The following is a 16,340-nucleotide window of genomic DNA, read 5'->3' on the forward strand; positions in this document are numbered from 1 at the left end:
CCTGACATGATATTGCCAGCTATAGCATGCAATTTAATGTTTGTAAGTGCCGACTAAAGTATTGTATGCTAAAAGTGAAAGGATGATGGGGCAGATTTATGAAGACTGGTATGCTAGTCTGAATAAAGGCTCAGACAGACATGGATTTTCTCCATGAACATTACCAAATTTAGATTTGTACACTATGAAAAGTTAAACATTTTTACAAATCTTACATCTTATACAAATCTAAAGAATTTAAAAAATTTACAGAGATTTCCTCTAACCAACTTAGTGATGACATAGTCTTGATTGGTAGCCATGATGTCCTTATCGTGTAATGGTTATCAGGCTGCAACAGTGCATGCATAAGAGAACACAGCAAAAGACTGTCATCACTAAGGGGTAGTTCACACGGGGCAAAATGGTCAGGATGTTGACACAGAATCCGCGTCAAAATCCTGCCACCTCCCATTGCACTCAATGGGAGCCCGTCATTTCTTTTTTTCGCAAGCGGTTTGTTCCCGCTTGCGGAAAAAAGAAGAGAGCTGCCTTTTCCTCAGGCGGATTCTGCAGCTGATTCAGCCGTGGTGTCCGCCTCACGACACCGACCTCCAGACTAGGCTCATTCATTTGAGCCTAATTTGGAGCGAAAAGCCACGACGGAATGTGCACGCGGAACCCCGTGTGAACTAGCCCCAAGATGGTTTGAGGAAATCTTTGTAAACAAATGAAAACATTTTTGAAAATTATAAATAAATTAAAACATTTTTCAGAGTTTCAATTATAAATATTGTCAAGTTCATGAAAAAACCCGTACCAGATTGGAGTTCGACACCAGTTAGGAATTGGCATGAGTTATAATACACAAGCGAGAGCAGAAAAGAGAATATGGGTGACAACTGGCGCAACAGAGAACTTTTTGCCAAATGTGCATTTTGTCACCAACCTACGCCAGTAAATTGGTATAAGGAGGGATAACACATTCTTCCCTAAATTTGCATTGCTAAAACAGAAAAAAAACCAAAACACTAAATTTCAGATTTTTCTTTATGCCCATGGTAAATTATTCCAAACTGTGTGTATTTTGTAAGAGTTTGCGCAGGAACTCAGGGATTGTATCCTATTACAACATGCAATTTATATTACAAATATTCTCTAGTATAATAATAGATCATATTTTTTGTTTCTTGCCAGCATTCATTAACGCAATTATCTAACATGTGAAACAGTGCTTGCAGAATGACTGGACTATTATGCATGTAAATACTCAGTAGAGCCTGTTAGTGCTCTACGCTAAACAATATTTTTCCTACCATCTGAGCCATCATGCAATCCTCTGCACTTAAACATTGATATGAGCAAAGGCAATGTGGAAATTACCTGCACACAAAACCCTATTTTGCTGTGGATGCTGTGGGAAATCATAGGCAGTAAAGTTTGAATGTTATCGTGCAGACGGGAAGTGTGAAGCTAGCATCATTCAGACGTAGGGGGAAGATCTCAATACTGCCTGGGGTGGCATGTTTATTGTACTGGTACAGAAACCTGAAATTGAAGCATCTAATGGCCTATTCACACTCTAGAATTACGTCTCCCTGCACTAGAGCATGTCTACAAGGTTTTCTGAAGACAAAGGATGTGAAATGTCTCTGGTCATTAAGATGTTATTTTTTCTGTACACCCGCTCACAATGCTTTTGTTTCTGCAGCTAACATTTCCTTCCTGGCAAAGCTCAGCCCTGCTCCCCACACAGCTTGGACACGTGATCTGCTCTCAGGCCTCCAACACAGCAAATGACCTCACTTGTTTCATCTCACTGTAGTCTCTTATCACCAAGATGAAGGATGAAGACACTGATTCTGCAATGCCCAAGTCATCTCTGAAGCCATTCAATAGGCTGCGGTGTTGCTTAATACCTTAGGCACTGATTTTTTTTAACCCAATATGAATCCAATTAATTCTACGTATTCATGTTACAACATTACCTATGTAGCAAGGGTGTTGTCCATGTTTATTCAGCTTAGTATATAAGGCTGGGTTTGCACACAGATTTCAGACTGATCAGACCAGTATCTGGACACTTGGTAAGAGGATTTAAAGGGGTTGTCTGGACCCAAATAGATTTTTTCATACTGATTACTGCAGCAGCTCACCCAATACACAGCGGGGTTTCAGAGAATTGCAGCATCACTCGCATTACTTAAACAGGAGGGTCTGCACCCACGCAACATCTACAGTTAGAGATTTCGGTGCCCCCCATATGCTGCTTTGACAGCTGATCTGTGCGGGGTCCTACAGGATAAACAATCTATCTGAGGCACTTTAAATTGAGTGGAGAATAGGATGTCATACACTTTTCTAATACATATATATTTGAGACTTTGCTCACAAATCTTTATTTCATTAGTGCAGTAGTCTGTCTCTATAGGGGAGAGACTACTTAGTTCTGTGAAATGTACAGACAGTCATGTGACCCTGGCATTCATCCAACTATACAGGGTACAAGTCAATTTTAGTCAACTTTATTGTTTAAGCTGTTCCATCTACTTGTACAATGCATACCTGTGTTGGTGCAAGGAAGTGCACCTCCTTCACATTCACATGATGGGCTAAGGCTGCAAGTAGATGGACAGATATATAAGCAATGAAGATGGCAGGCATGCCAAGTTGGACCCTCACCTATCTGAAATAGCTAGTCTATCCTGAACAAACACCATCAACGCTCTGATCCTGGGACGCCCCATGTTACAATTTTAACACATTCAGGTATTCAGATGCAGTTTCTGTAGCCAAAACCAGTGTAGCAGCAGTCTTACATATTACCGCTCTATTTTTCATACACTAATGGTTTGGGCTTCAATAAATAAATAAAAATATATCGCAAAATCATATCCTGCAGTACATATGGTTACTATGCTTTAGAAAAAAAAAAAAAATCCAACCTATTCACCTTAAAATGGAATAGTCTTTCAGATTAAAGTTACTTTTTTTTTTTTTTTTAAAGTGTGACCATTAAATCCCCACCAATTCTCCCTCAGACAATCCCTAAATCAATAGTCATTCTAACATTATACAAATCAAATTCACACCCACTTATGCTTAGGCTATGCTCACTTTGCAGATTTTGTAATTTTTGTTAAGTTAACAATGACATTGCATGAGATGCAATTTTTAAGATAAAAATACGGACAACCTTGTGATACCCTGCAGACCCTCTTTGCAGGTCAAGGGGGTTGTCAGGCAGAGCTGGTGTCTGCTGTGTAATGGATCCAGCACCGCACCAGGGTTAAAAACAATGATGCAGATGTGACCAGAGCGCGAATATAGAAGATCATTGTCAGCTTTGCAGTGAGTTTTATTAACTTGGCTTACCTTTCTAAATGACATGGTATAAAGATTAATGAAAGATAATTGCTTAAATTATTTCAACTAATTTTATTATTATGTTACAGATAGAGACTTGAAAATGATTTACAGAGCAAATAATACAATTACAATTATGCTCTTGTACAGGTTTCTAATTTCCATTAAGGGTGTGGTCTCATGAACTATAAGTTATTATTTTATACCCATTGCATCACCTGGGTGAGCACAAGCACACATACAATCTTAAAAGCACATACATCCTTGTAGTATCTAAACCTCTCTCGTACACACATTATGGCACACGTATTCAGAAAGTCTGCTAGAAATGGTTTTATCACTTCCTTCAAGTTTTAAACTGAAAGTACAACTTTTAAAGTTGGAGTACACAGAGTTATGTGATCCACGGTCCAAAGTCATCTTCTGGCACGCCTACCTCTTCTTTCTTCTTCTTTTGGCAACACCCTCCGGTCATGGCTCTACCCCGGCTTCTTCGTCTTCTTCTGGTGGTTCAAATCCGGCGCGTGCACAGTAGCGCTCCCTCTGGAGCTACTGCGCACGCACTGGCGCCATTTTTCTCAATGGCAGTGTGCATGCACCGAATCTGAACCGCCAGAAGTAGACGAGATGAAGCCGGGGAAGAGCCAGGACCGGAGGACATTGCAGAAAGAAGAAGAAAGAAGAGGAAGGCGTGCCAGAAGATGACGTCGAATCGTGCACGCTAAAGTATGATTTACATATATGTTTTTATAGTTTTATTTTAATACGGGACGGGGGTTTAACCCCTTCCCGCCGATGGCATTTTTTGATTTTCGTTTTTCATTTTTGACTCCCCTCCTTCTAAACCCCATAACTTTTTTATTTCTCCGCTCCCAGAGCCATATGAGGTCTTAATTTTTGCGGGACAAATTTTTCTTCATGATGCTACCATTAATTATTCTATATAATGTACTGGGAAGCAGGAAAAAAAATTCAGAATGGGGCAGATTTGAAGAAAAAATGCATTTCTGCGACTTTCTTACGGGCTTTGGTTTTACGGCGTTCACTATGCAGCCAAAATGACATGTCCCCTATATTCTGTGTTTCGGTACGGTTCCAGGGATACCAAATTTATATGGTTTTATTTACATTTTGACCCCTAAAAAAAATTCCAAAACTGTGTTAAAAAATTTTTTTTCTAAAAGTCGCCATATTCCGACGGCCGTAACTTTTTTATACGTAAGTGTACGGGGATGCATAGGGCGTCTTTTTTTGCGGGGTCGGGTGTACTTTTTAGTTCTACCATTTTCGGGAAATGTTATTGCTTTGATCACTTTTTATTCAAATTTTTACCAGAATCAAAACAGTGAAAAAACGGCGGTTTGGTACTTTAGACTATTTTTCCCGCTACGGCGTCTACCGAACAGGAAAAATATTTTTATATATTTGTAGAGCGGGCGATTTCGGACGCGGGGATACCTAACATGTATATGTTTCAGTTTTTAACTACTTTTATATGTGTTCTAGGGAAAGGGGGGTGATTTGAACTTTTAATTCTTTTTATATATTTTTATATATTTTTTAACTTTTTTTAAAAAATTTTTTTTGCATTTATTAGACCCCCTAGGGGTGTTGAACCCCAGGGGGTCTGATCACTAATGCAATGCATTACAATGCTAATGCATTGCAATGCATTGCAAAAAAGCATCCTTTCTTTTGCAGGCTGCATAGACCAGCCTGCAAAAGAGGATTTGCAGACAAGCCTGGGAGCCTGTACAAGGCTCCCGGCTGTCATGGCAACGGGACGTCAGCCCTGGAGCATGCTCCAGGAACCGGCAATCCTGGCCAAAATGGCGGCACCCATGCGCCGCCGGGAAAATGGCGCCTCCGGCGCCTTTGACCTCGGCGCCGAAGGGGTTAATGCCTCCGATTGGTCCGGGGACCGATCGGAGGCATTAGAGCCGGTTGTCTACTGCTTAAAGCAGTAGACGCCCGGCGGCTATGGCGGCCGCCCAGCTCCCAGGCGGTCGCCATAGTTACAGACCCGACATGCGCCGTACTATTACGGCGCATGTTGGGAAGGGGTTAAAATAAGATTAGCGGTGCCTGAATAGCCTTTTTAAAGGCTATTCACGCATATGTGGGGCTCATACAGCATAATTTTGCTGATAGAGCCCCTTTAAAAGGGGTTATGCAGATTATAGAGAATGATGTCGTAGTCTGACTCCTGGTTGACCAGGTTCAGCATATAAATGTTATTGTTTGCATAATAAAAAAAAAAAGTTTTACAGTTTTCCAATCTCCATTCTGTATCAATTTATCAGGGTTTTCCAGATCTCTGCTTGCTGTCATTCATTCTGCTTATTTCTAGTGGATAAAAATCAGTCCATGGTCATGTGATGAACACACATGTGAACAGCTCACTACCAGGCAGATGTTTGATCACTGTGCACTGGTGAGTCCATCACATGACCATGGACTGACTTATCCACTAGATGCAAGCTGAATAAATGACAAGTACAAATCTAGAAAACCATGTGGAATGGATACAGGATATTGGAACTCTTCATTATGTTGGTGCTATATAAGTAAGCAAAAGATAAGAAAATAATAACTGAACAATCCCTTCAAGGCCTGGGACACGTTGCGTACTTGTGTGGGTTAGCCACTGGGAGGAAAGGGGGGGGAAATCTCTGCAAAGCATTGTAGCAGTGGGCTGCCACAAGTGGGTCTGCTGTGGGATGTCTCCACAGACATGTAGTGCCTAAGCCTAGGTTCACACTTGCGCTAGGCTCTCCGTCGTTCAGGGTAAAACATTGGTTACCGCAGTTCCTATAGACAATAATAGGGTCTGACGGGTTTCCCCCGGTTTTCTTTTGAAACCAGCAGAGAGAAAAGTCCTTCCTGCAGGACTTTTTCCTCCACCAATTTTCAGTGGCATCTGCTTTGGTAAATGTGATCACCTTACTGAATAAGGTTAAGCAATATTACATACCTCCCAACCGTCCTGATTTTCCACAGGACATTCACAAATTCGGTGTCCTGTCCCGCGATCCTGGTCGGTGGGAGGACGCCAATGAGTTGAACATATAAGCGAGTAAAGCAGTAGCTGTCACAGCTCAGCTCCTGCCTTACCGCTGCGCTCCAGCTTCGGTGTGTGTAGGCGCGATGTGATGACGTCACATCGGGCCTACAACTATGTGAGTGGAGTGAGAGAGCGGCGGGGGAGCGTTGGAAGGTGAGTATAAGTATTTGTTTGTGTTAAACATTGAGGGGAACATAATGTAGGGGGCCTATGAAACTTGGGGCATTTGTGGGGGAGAACAGCATGACACTGGGGCAGATGAAAGGGGGGGGCGAGACATGAATCTGGGGGCAGAAATGGGGGGGGACATGAAACTGGGGGCAGATAAAGGGGTTATATGAAACTGGGAGAGATGGAGGGGGAGAATATAATTTACAGGTGACTGTAGGAAGATTATACTGTGTGGGGGGCACATGAAAAATGAATGAGAATGGGTAGAGACAGCGTAAAAGTGGGCGGAGCCAAGTTTGCAGTGGCACATATTTTGTCCCTCTTTCAGCTCTTCAAAAGTTGGGAGGTATGAGATTATATTATTTGAACATTTACCACAGGCCACTATGCTAAAGAAATGTAAGACTTCCCTACCACCTAGACCACTTTTTTTTTTTTTTTTTTTCATATACAGTAAAACCTCTCCCAAATAAAAAATAAAAAACCACGACCACACTCCTTTGAGAAGACCAACCTCTTAATGACTGACTTTTCCCCCCCTAACACTCTACTTCTCTAAAAGCAAACAACCCCCACCCTATTATCCAGCCAAAGACCACTTTTTTGCCAGTGGGAACCCCTTTGAAAAGCTGATCTTTCACACAGCTCTATGCCGACCCTATCAGTGGAGTGCAGCAAGCAAGAGACTTGTAACTGGACATTAGGGGAGAATAGTCACCAGAATCCCACTGGAGAAGAGAGTCCATATCATAGTCAATGTAATCTGCCACTGAGGTGCTATGCATACACGACAAAAGTCCTAATTGTGCCAGGACAATCTTGGGAACTGGATTATAATAGAATATCCTGGATCAAAATTGGCATTCTTGGGTTTTTTCTCAGGTGGGTTTTAAAATTCAGATTTTAGCATATTAAAGGCTAGTTCACACGGAGTTCCGCGTGTACGCATTCCATCGCAGCTGCCACGATGAGATGCCGGTGCAGTGCACTGGCATCCCGTCACGGCATTCCGCTCCGGATTAGGCCCAAATGAATGGGCCGGAGCTTCGTGCCACGGCTGATTCAGCCGCGGAATCCGTGGCAAGTTAGTAGCAGAAAAAAGAAGCGAGCTGCCCTATGTAACGGAAAAAAGAAGCGAGCGGCTCCCATTGAAGTCAATGGGAGCCATTTCTGGCATCGGATTTTGAGGCGGATTCCGTGTCAAAATCCGCTGCCAAAAGACCGAGTGTGAACTAGTAAGGGTCTGTTCACACAGGGGATGGATTATGGCACGGAATCCACATCATAATCCGCCCCCTCACAATGGTGGTCTATGGAGACCGCTAGCGTTCTTTTTTCCGTTAACGGCATGTTACCGCTAGCAGAAAAAAGAAGCGAGCTGCCCTTTCTTTAGGCAGAATCCGCAGCTGATTCAGCCGCGGCGTCCGCCTCGTGGCAGTACGTTACGGACTAGGCCTATTCATTTGGGCCTAAGCTGGACCGGAGTGCCGCGACTGTCAGAAGTCGGGGCAGGCGGATTTTAGCCATATTCTGATGCAGCTTCCCATGTCAGAATATGGCCAAAATCCGCCCGTATGCCCCCCGTGTGAACTAAGCCTAAAGGAGGAAAATGGAAAGGGGAGTCATGTTGTGGTCTAGTAATACAGTAAGAGGGGAGCTCATGCTGGAGTGCTAGAGGGGGATTATATGGAGGACCAAAATTTAAAGGGATATTGTGCAGGGACAGAAAAAGAGAGGGAAAAATTGAAGATCAAGGAATACCAAGTTAGGAATGAAGACTGAGTGGGAAGCCATGATGGCAGCTAGGAGAGAGATGAAAGCCATGGTGGGGACTAAGATTTAGAAAGATGCCTGTGGTTAATACTGATGCTTTGCAGTGTCTGAGTTCTGGGTCCAAGTCCATGCATGGAAAACATCTACCAGGAGGTTGTATGTTCTCCCCTGATCAGGAATTTAGAATAGGAGCCCTACTTGGGACAGTGTGACAATATTCCTGTAAAAGTAAAATATGATGGTGCTATAAAAGTAGAAAATGAGCAGGTGATCAGGAGATTACAAGAGAGTTGGAGCCCCCTATGGGGGCCACTATATTAATCCCAGTTTTGGCTTACCGGTAGTTCTATGTAATATGCTGAAGCATAAAATACACGATCTGCCGCTCTTTCATCATTATTTAGGGGGATTGGGGCACAGTACATGCTTGCTGACTCTATTAGACATTATAAGTTTCATTCTGTACACTTTTTTGTGAGGTCCACTACAAAAGACCATTTTCCTGTGTAAATTTGGGGTGTTGATTCAAAGAAGTTTCACTGCACTTTATTCATAATATCACTACTACTAATAATACAAAGCAAAATTCTTTTCCCCCTACGCCCAACAGCAGCACAACTGGGGGTATTCCTGCCCCTATGAGCTGTTAGGTAATTAAAAATTCCACCTGTCCTAACAGCTTTTGACCCCTATAAGAGGCCGGAAGACCTACTCCCCCTTGTGTTTTTTTCTGTCCTGTGGGACAGGACAGGTGGTTGGGGGAGAGGTGCTCTGACCTCCTTTAGGGGTCCCCTCTCCCCCCTCTAGTTACCTTTTCTCATGCGTGGCAGCTGTCTCTCCCCCTATGCGGCGCTGGACCAGGGACCGGATCTGTGCGTCCTCTCCTTTTCAGTCGCCCTGCTGAGGTCCCTCCTTGTGCTCAGGGGGTGGCTTCTGGCGGGGACGTACTTCGGACTCACGCCCTAGCTGGCGCTCGGCTCGCTCTGGGCGCCGGCTCCTGCTGCAGGAGGGGGGGGGGGGGGGGGGGACGACGACTTTTGGTGTGCCCGCGGCTCTAGGAACCTGGCCGCAGGCTTCAGGTTTCCGGCCGGCCGGGGACTGCTTCCAGGTAGGCCGCGCATGCGCAGTCCGCGGGACCATGGCTGCAGTATTATTGTGTAAATAAGCAGAAATTTAAGGGGTCTACCTGACCTGTGGCCACCCCCCCTCCCCATTGTAGTGCGTGGTGGTGGGGTTATATCCTTTGATTTAGATCTGGGATGAGTGATTCCCCTGGGGGGCGGGGATAAGGGTCACCCCTCCCTCCACTGGTTCCCTATTTAACCCCCCTCCACCATTCAGTGTTGCCTGTCACTCCGGTTACAGGCAAAGTATCTGAGTCTGCTGCCTCAGAAGTCACATCCGCTTACAGTATCGGATTTCTCTTTTGGTGGAGGGGGAGGGATTGGGGGCTTGCACCCTAGGAGATGGAGTACCTTTTTTTATAGCATCTATGTTTGTTTTTTTTCTCCTCTCCTCTTTTTGCAGTATGTCTTCCTCGTCTTCATCCACCCTGCCACGAAGGAAGACCACCTCTAAAAGAAAGCATCTGGCCTGCGCCAAATGCAGAATCCCCCTCCCAGACGCCTCCGAGCACAGATTCTGTCAGGGATGTAGGGCTCCCCCCTCTGAGGCTACGCCTATTGGGGAGGTAGTCTCATGGGTTAAAGACTTTGTCTCCCAGTCAATGAGAAAGGTAGATGATACCCTCTCTCATCTGGCAAAGAGACCCCGTCTAGATGTGGCTGAGCCCTCCCTCCCCTCTTTAGAAAGATTACATATCGGGGAGGTGGAGTCCTCGGACGAGGACATAGAGGAGACGGAGAAAGAGATCTTTCCCCTGGAAAAGATGGGTAGACTCTTTAGGGCCACTCAGCCCAGAGACCGGGAAGCCGGCGAGGGACCTAGCCGCAGGTCGAAAACATTGAGAGCCAATTCGGACCTGGTCGCGTGATGGAAGGAGAGTGGAGGCACCCAGAAAGCGCTTTTACACCTTCAACTCGGTTTAGAGCTCGCTTTCCAGTTAGAGTCCCAGCAAGGGCTCTGGAGGCCGCCGCCCAAGGTGGATATCGCGGTGGCGAAGCTGACCCGCCTAACAGCGTTTCCCGCAGAGGATAGCTCAAGTCTGCAGGACCTATTGGACCGCCGAGCAGAAGGTTCCCTAAGGCGGGCATACTCCACGGCCTCCTCTCAAGCCTCAGTAGCCATTGCAGCCAATGAGGTGGTCTCAGGCCTACGGGTTGAGCTGGCATCCCTATCTAGGGACATAGACACCGGGGTCCACCATGACGACCTCCTGTCGGCTATGTCCGACATTAATTTAATGGTGGACTACCTAGCAGAGGCTACATGGAAGCAGGCGAGTCTAGCTACCAAGGCTATGGCCCTCTCCACCGTAGCCAGGCGTCCATTATGGCTGAAGCCGTGGAGGGTAGACAATGCCTCAAAATTTGGGCTTTGTGCGCTTCCATTCGAGCCAGGGAGGCTTGGCAGGGAGCTTGATAAAATCATGGAGAATCTGGCGGATACAAAGTCCAAAAATCTCCCACAACCGCCCGAAAGGAGAAGGGGATCCTTCCGGGGCCACGGATCTTCCTCGAGAGGCTCTAGAGGTCAGAGGCGCACTGGTCCCCAGTCCAGGGGTAGGGGGCGGGGCGTCTCCTGCGAGCACAAGAAGGGCCTCTGACTAGCCCCCCCCCGTGTCTCAAGTCCAGAAGTAGGCGGGCGTCCCCCTTAAATTCTAGGCGCCCGATGTCAGTACATTCAGGATCCCTGGCTCATCCGAACTACCCAGAACGGGTTCAAAACAGATTTCACCGCCCCTCCTGCTGGCTAATTTATAACAACTCGCCCTCTTCAGGGCCCCAAACAACTTAATCTAAAAGGAGTCGCCCTACAGTCCGTCCCTCAAGCAGTGCAGTATCAGAGGATCGACTCTCCGGTCCTTTTGGTACCCAAGACATCAGGCGAAGGACGTATGGGCATCGATTCCAGTGGCCTGAATCATTTCATCCGCAGAAACTAGTTCCGCAGGGAATCCACCAGGTCAGTGTTACCCTCCTACAGCCCGGAGATCAGTTCATTACCCTGGACCTGAGACAAGAAGACCTTCACCCTACCAACACCACGGTGCTCAAGAAGTTTCTTTGAGTAGCCATACAGCTGGACAGGAACATGTGGCATCTTCAAGTTTCCACCCTCCCATACGGCAGATCTTCAGCCCGCCATACCTGCTTAAGTGTAAGAGCTCCGTTCGCTGCCACCCTGCGCCTTCTGGGAATCTGGAACATCCCTTATTGGGACGACTGGTTTCTCAAAGCCCAATCCAAGGAGGTCCTCACCACGCAGGTACAGACCGTAGTAGCTTGGTTGAGCCAGCTCAGCTGGCTAATAGACTGATCAGAGCCAATGGTGATTCCATCAGCAAGAATACAGTTCCGGGGATTCATCATAGACTCTCTCACCAGGATGATCTCTTTGACTACTCCTCGCTGAGGAAAGAGTACTCGGGCGGTTCATCATCTCTCTGTCACCAGGAAGGTCACAGTCAGCATGGCCAGGAAGGCCCTAGGTTTGATGTCCACCCCCAGAGGAGCAGTTCCCTGGGCCTGGTAGCAAAGGAGCTCGCTACAGAAGGAGATCTTGAGAGTCCAGAATCACCTGGAATTACCTGAGGAGAACGCGCTCATCCAGCTGGCGAAGGCTTATGGTAGTTCACTGGACACTTCTGACATCGGCGCCACTTCCATGGAGGAAGATGGTCAGGATTCGGACGGACAACCTGACGGCAGTCCACCACAGCGGCAGGTAAGGGGAAGCCAGGTTCCCCTCTCTTCTACAAGTTTCCAACTCGATCTTTGCCTGGGCAGAGCAGAACATCTCCCAGCTGTCGGCGGTTCATATCCCAGGTTGCCTAAACATGCTAGCGGACCAACTCAGCAGAGGGTTGGCAACCTCAGACGAGTGGTCCCTACACCAGGGTACCTTTCACCATCTTACCCAGATGTGGGGTCTCCCCGAGGTGGATCTGATGGCCACCCAATGCAACACCAAAGTAAGAGGGGTTATCCCCCTGTCCAGGGAAGACAACCCTTTGGTGTTGGATGCCCTATCAATACCTTGGAGGTTCAAACTGGTACATGTTCTTCCTCCTATTCTGACGATTCCGAGGGTATTGACGAAACTCAGGCAGGGCCAGAGATCGGCATTAGGGAACATGCCGTTCTGGCCAAAAAGGGCATGGTTCACCGACCTCATCCTTATGAGTCAGGGGAACTACTGGAGGCTTCCACGAGTGCAAAATCTGGTAATCCGGAACAGTCGGCCTTGCCAAGGCCTGGACACATTCAACCTCACTGCCTGAAGGTTAATCAGCCCAGAAGTGGCGAAAGAGGATTGTCTCAGGGAGTGCTAAGGACTTTGGCGCACTCAAGAGCAGAATCTACTAACCAGAGCTACCAGAGGGTCGCCCGAATATTTCAGAGCTGGTGTACGAGTAACCAGCGCGACCCTAACAGGGAGGAAGTCCTGGAGTTCCTACAAGATGACCTGGAGAGAGTGCTGGCACCCGCTACCCTGAAGGTTCAAGTTTCAGCTCTGTCTGCTCTCCTGGAGACCAGGTTATCAATAGATCCACTAATCAAACAATTTCTAAGAGGGGCTACTAGACTTCGCCCTCAGGTGCAGCCTCCTGTCCCTACCTGGGACCTAGCTGCGGTTCTACAGGGGCTCTGCGCACCCCCCCCCCCCTTCGAACCCCTATCTGGAGTGGACTGGAAATACCTGTCATACAAAGTAACCTTCCTGCTGGCAATAACCTCCGCCAAGAGAGTTGGCGAGCTACAGGCCTTAGCAGCCTCCGAACCCTTGATAACTTTTTTCCGGACAGAGTCCAGCTGAGGTTCGTTCCAGGGTTCTTGCCAAAGGTACCCACTCCTCGGAATATCAACCAGGTAATTGTCTTACCAGCCTTTTTTCCCTCTCCCACCTCTGAGTGGGAGGAGAAGATGCACAAGTTGGACTTGGTGAGAACATTGCGTATTTACTTGGAGCGCACTGCGCCTTTCCGGAAGTCAGAAAATCTACTGATTAACATATTTGGCCACAATAGAGGGGCCAAAGCATCAAAACCAACCTTATCAAGATGGATTAAGGAAGCCATCACCTGTTCCCTATGTACCCAAGACTTTATCCGTGCCCATGCCACTCGAGCAGTGGCAACATCTTGGGCTGAAAGACGTTCTCTTTCTTTGGAGCAGATATGTGCCGCCGCTTCCTGGAGTTCACATCTAACGTTTGCCAAAAATTATAGGTTGGACTGGCGGACGACGGACTCTACAGCGTTTGGACACTCTGTTTTATCGTCTGCCTGCCAGGATCACTCACCCTAGGGTAAAGCTATACTTGCTAAATCCCCAGTTGTGCTGCTGTTGGGCGTAAGGGGAATGAAAGATTATGAATGATAATCTGTTTTCCCTTAGCCCAAAAAGCAGCACAAGGCTCCCACCCTATGCTGTACTATTGTACTATTTGTGTTGTTTGCATAACTTGTACTTGCTTATTATACTTGCTACTAACACAAGGGGGAGTAGGTCTTCCGGCCTCTTATAGTGGTCAAAAGCTGTTCGGTAATTAAAAATTCCACCTGTCCTAACAGCTCATAGGGGCAGAAATACCCCCAGTTGTGCTGCTGTTTGGGCTAAGGGAAAACAGATCATTCATAATCTTTCATTCTTTACTAGGGAAGATGTCATTACAAATTGTAGAAGTACAGAACTAATAATCAAAAGAACTGAAGGTACTTTCTGCTGTCATTGGGCAGTAGGTGATTTCCTGAACAGATCTCACAGTGAGCCCTGGTGTGCATAAAATGATGACACTAACGTTACGGATATTGTCCACAAACGGGCATGGTCCCTTAAATCCCCACCCACACGGTGTCATATTTTTATCTATTGAATTGGTTGCTATGTTGCTGCCCAGGCAACAAGTAAGTGCTTGGTAGCTGAAGATGTACACAGTAAGGCTTCGGTTTGCCTTGTAAATGCTACAATGTAAAATACCACGATGAATGATTCATGAGTGTGTACACATACCAGTGACGCTGCAGAGATTCCTGGACAATACTGTATCAGGATCTTTAAAACAATTTCAATTGCATTGTGAATGAAGAGGCCTTTTTAGGACCTAAAATGCTTAGAAAATAAACTACTTCCATAAAACTATGACTGCGCTGAGAATATGTAAAAGTTCCTTTAATGGAGACCACATTTCAACATTAATAGCACAGGCAATTTTGCATAATGAGGCACGATCTGGCCATCACAATGATGAGCAATCTAAGTGTAATACTTAGCAGCACTTCACTTACATAAATTCCCAATCCGTTGGTCATAAAACTTAGGGGGTGTATTATTCTTCCTAGCACAGAAATAAAAGAGGCAGATTTGTCACTAAACTAAGTTAAATATATATTGGAACAAGGTAAGAAAAGTCAAACTTTTTCATCTGGTGGCTTTAGTTTTCTATTATTGTCAATGTATTCCTTTAGTGTCCGCTATTTTAAATGGCCTGTTTGTCCGTTCTGGTCCTCCCACAGAATACAACAATACATACACCTAGCGCAAGAAGGTTCTCCAGGCGTCGATCTCCAGGTCTTCTAATCAGCTATGCCTCTAACCCTTTCCTGTAACAGCCCCTTTTAGTAGGAGTTGACACGTAGGAACTTGATGCTGAATTTGTCAAGCAGAAAACTTTGGCTTCAGGAATCATAATTTGGAGAAAAGCACCACTGTATTCTGCTTTTACTGGGCAGGGCCAAAAAAAAAAATCCGTACTGATGGAAAAGATGCATTTTCCACCCACCATTTATTGTAATGACTGCTCTCAGGCAGAATCCGCCTGAAGAACTAGGAGGACACATTTTTTCCGCTAAGTGAAAAATTCAGCTAACAGAAAAAAAAAAAAAGCTACTGCAACCCATTGAAATTAGTGGGAGGCAGATTTAAAGGTGGATTCCGCTTCAAAGTCCTACTTGTGGGGCCCCACTGCTTGCAGAAAAAGGAGCCCATTGAATTCAATGGGAGGCAGTTTTTTGAGCCAGATTCTGATGCGGATTCCGTGACAAAAATCCAACCCAAAAATACCCATGTGAACCCGGCTTTAGATACATATCAAGTGCCTGTCAAACATGTCTCCCACGAAATGTGTTCTTCCAAAGTTCAGAACAGTTCAAAGGCAATTTATAAACAGTCATTTTTGCTTCCCACCTGACCTGTTAAAGGAGATTTCCCACTCTAGACAAGAAGGCTAAAGCCCCACGTAGCATATTGATAGAATCCCTTTAAAGGATATATACACTTTTGCAACCTTTTTTCACTGTCCCAACTTATCTAAAAACTAGCTGGTACCCGCGACTTCGTCTGCGGTGATTGTAGAAGTGGGTATATACAGGCGCGGGTAAGGTTTTAGTAGTGTGTATAATGTATGGGATTTGAAATGTAAGTTTGTATCTTGTTTTTTCTGTAATTCAGAGAATACGTGAGACTTGTGTTGAAGTAACTTTGTATTTGAGCTGCTATACGGTGTTGTGAGAAACTTTACATAGTGACTTTGGGACAGAGGTATTTAAAGTTAACCCTTTCCCGCCGATGGCATTTTTTGATTTTCGTTTTTGACTCCCCTCCTTCTAAACCCCATAACTTTTTTATTTCTCCGCTCCCAGAGCCATATGAGGTCTTAATTTTTGCGGGACAAATTTTTCTTCATGATGCCACCATTAATTATTCTATATAATGTACTGGGAAGCAGGGAAAAAATTCAAAATGGGGTGGATTTCAAGAAAAAAATGCATTTCTGAGACTTTCTTACGGGCTTTGGTTTTACGGCTAGTATAGACGAAAGAAGGACATAGAGTCCCAAAAGGTTGAAATATTCAACATATACAACA

The 16,340-nt window shown here is 45.7% G+C and overlaps 1 protein-coding gene across 2 annotated transcripts in view; it reads right to left on the reverse strand.

Moving 5' to 3' along the window:
* LOC142184988 (uncharacterized) overlaps positions 1-16,340 on the reverse strand; it is a 106,562-nt gene that overhangs the window by 70,029 nt on the left and 20,193 nt on the right. The window contains exon 1 of one of the 2 annotated variants that reach the window (XM_075260184.1): positions 1,363-1,512. The exons of the other annotated variant lie outside the window; for it this stretch is intronic. The gene's annotated coding sequence lies outside the window, so the exon portion shown is untranslated. Of the gene's footprint in view, positions 1-1,362; positions 1,513-16,340 lie in introns of those variants that run through there. 2 annotated transcript variants of the gene reach the window in all.

Source organism: Leptodactylus fuscus, chromosome 11 (assembly GCF_031893055.1).
Source record: "Leptodactylus fuscus isolate aLepFus1 chromosome 11, aLepFus1.hap2, whole genome shotgun sequence".
NCBI lineage: Eukaryota > Metazoa > Chordata > Amphibia > Anura > Leptodactylidae > Leptodactylus > Leptodactylus fuscus.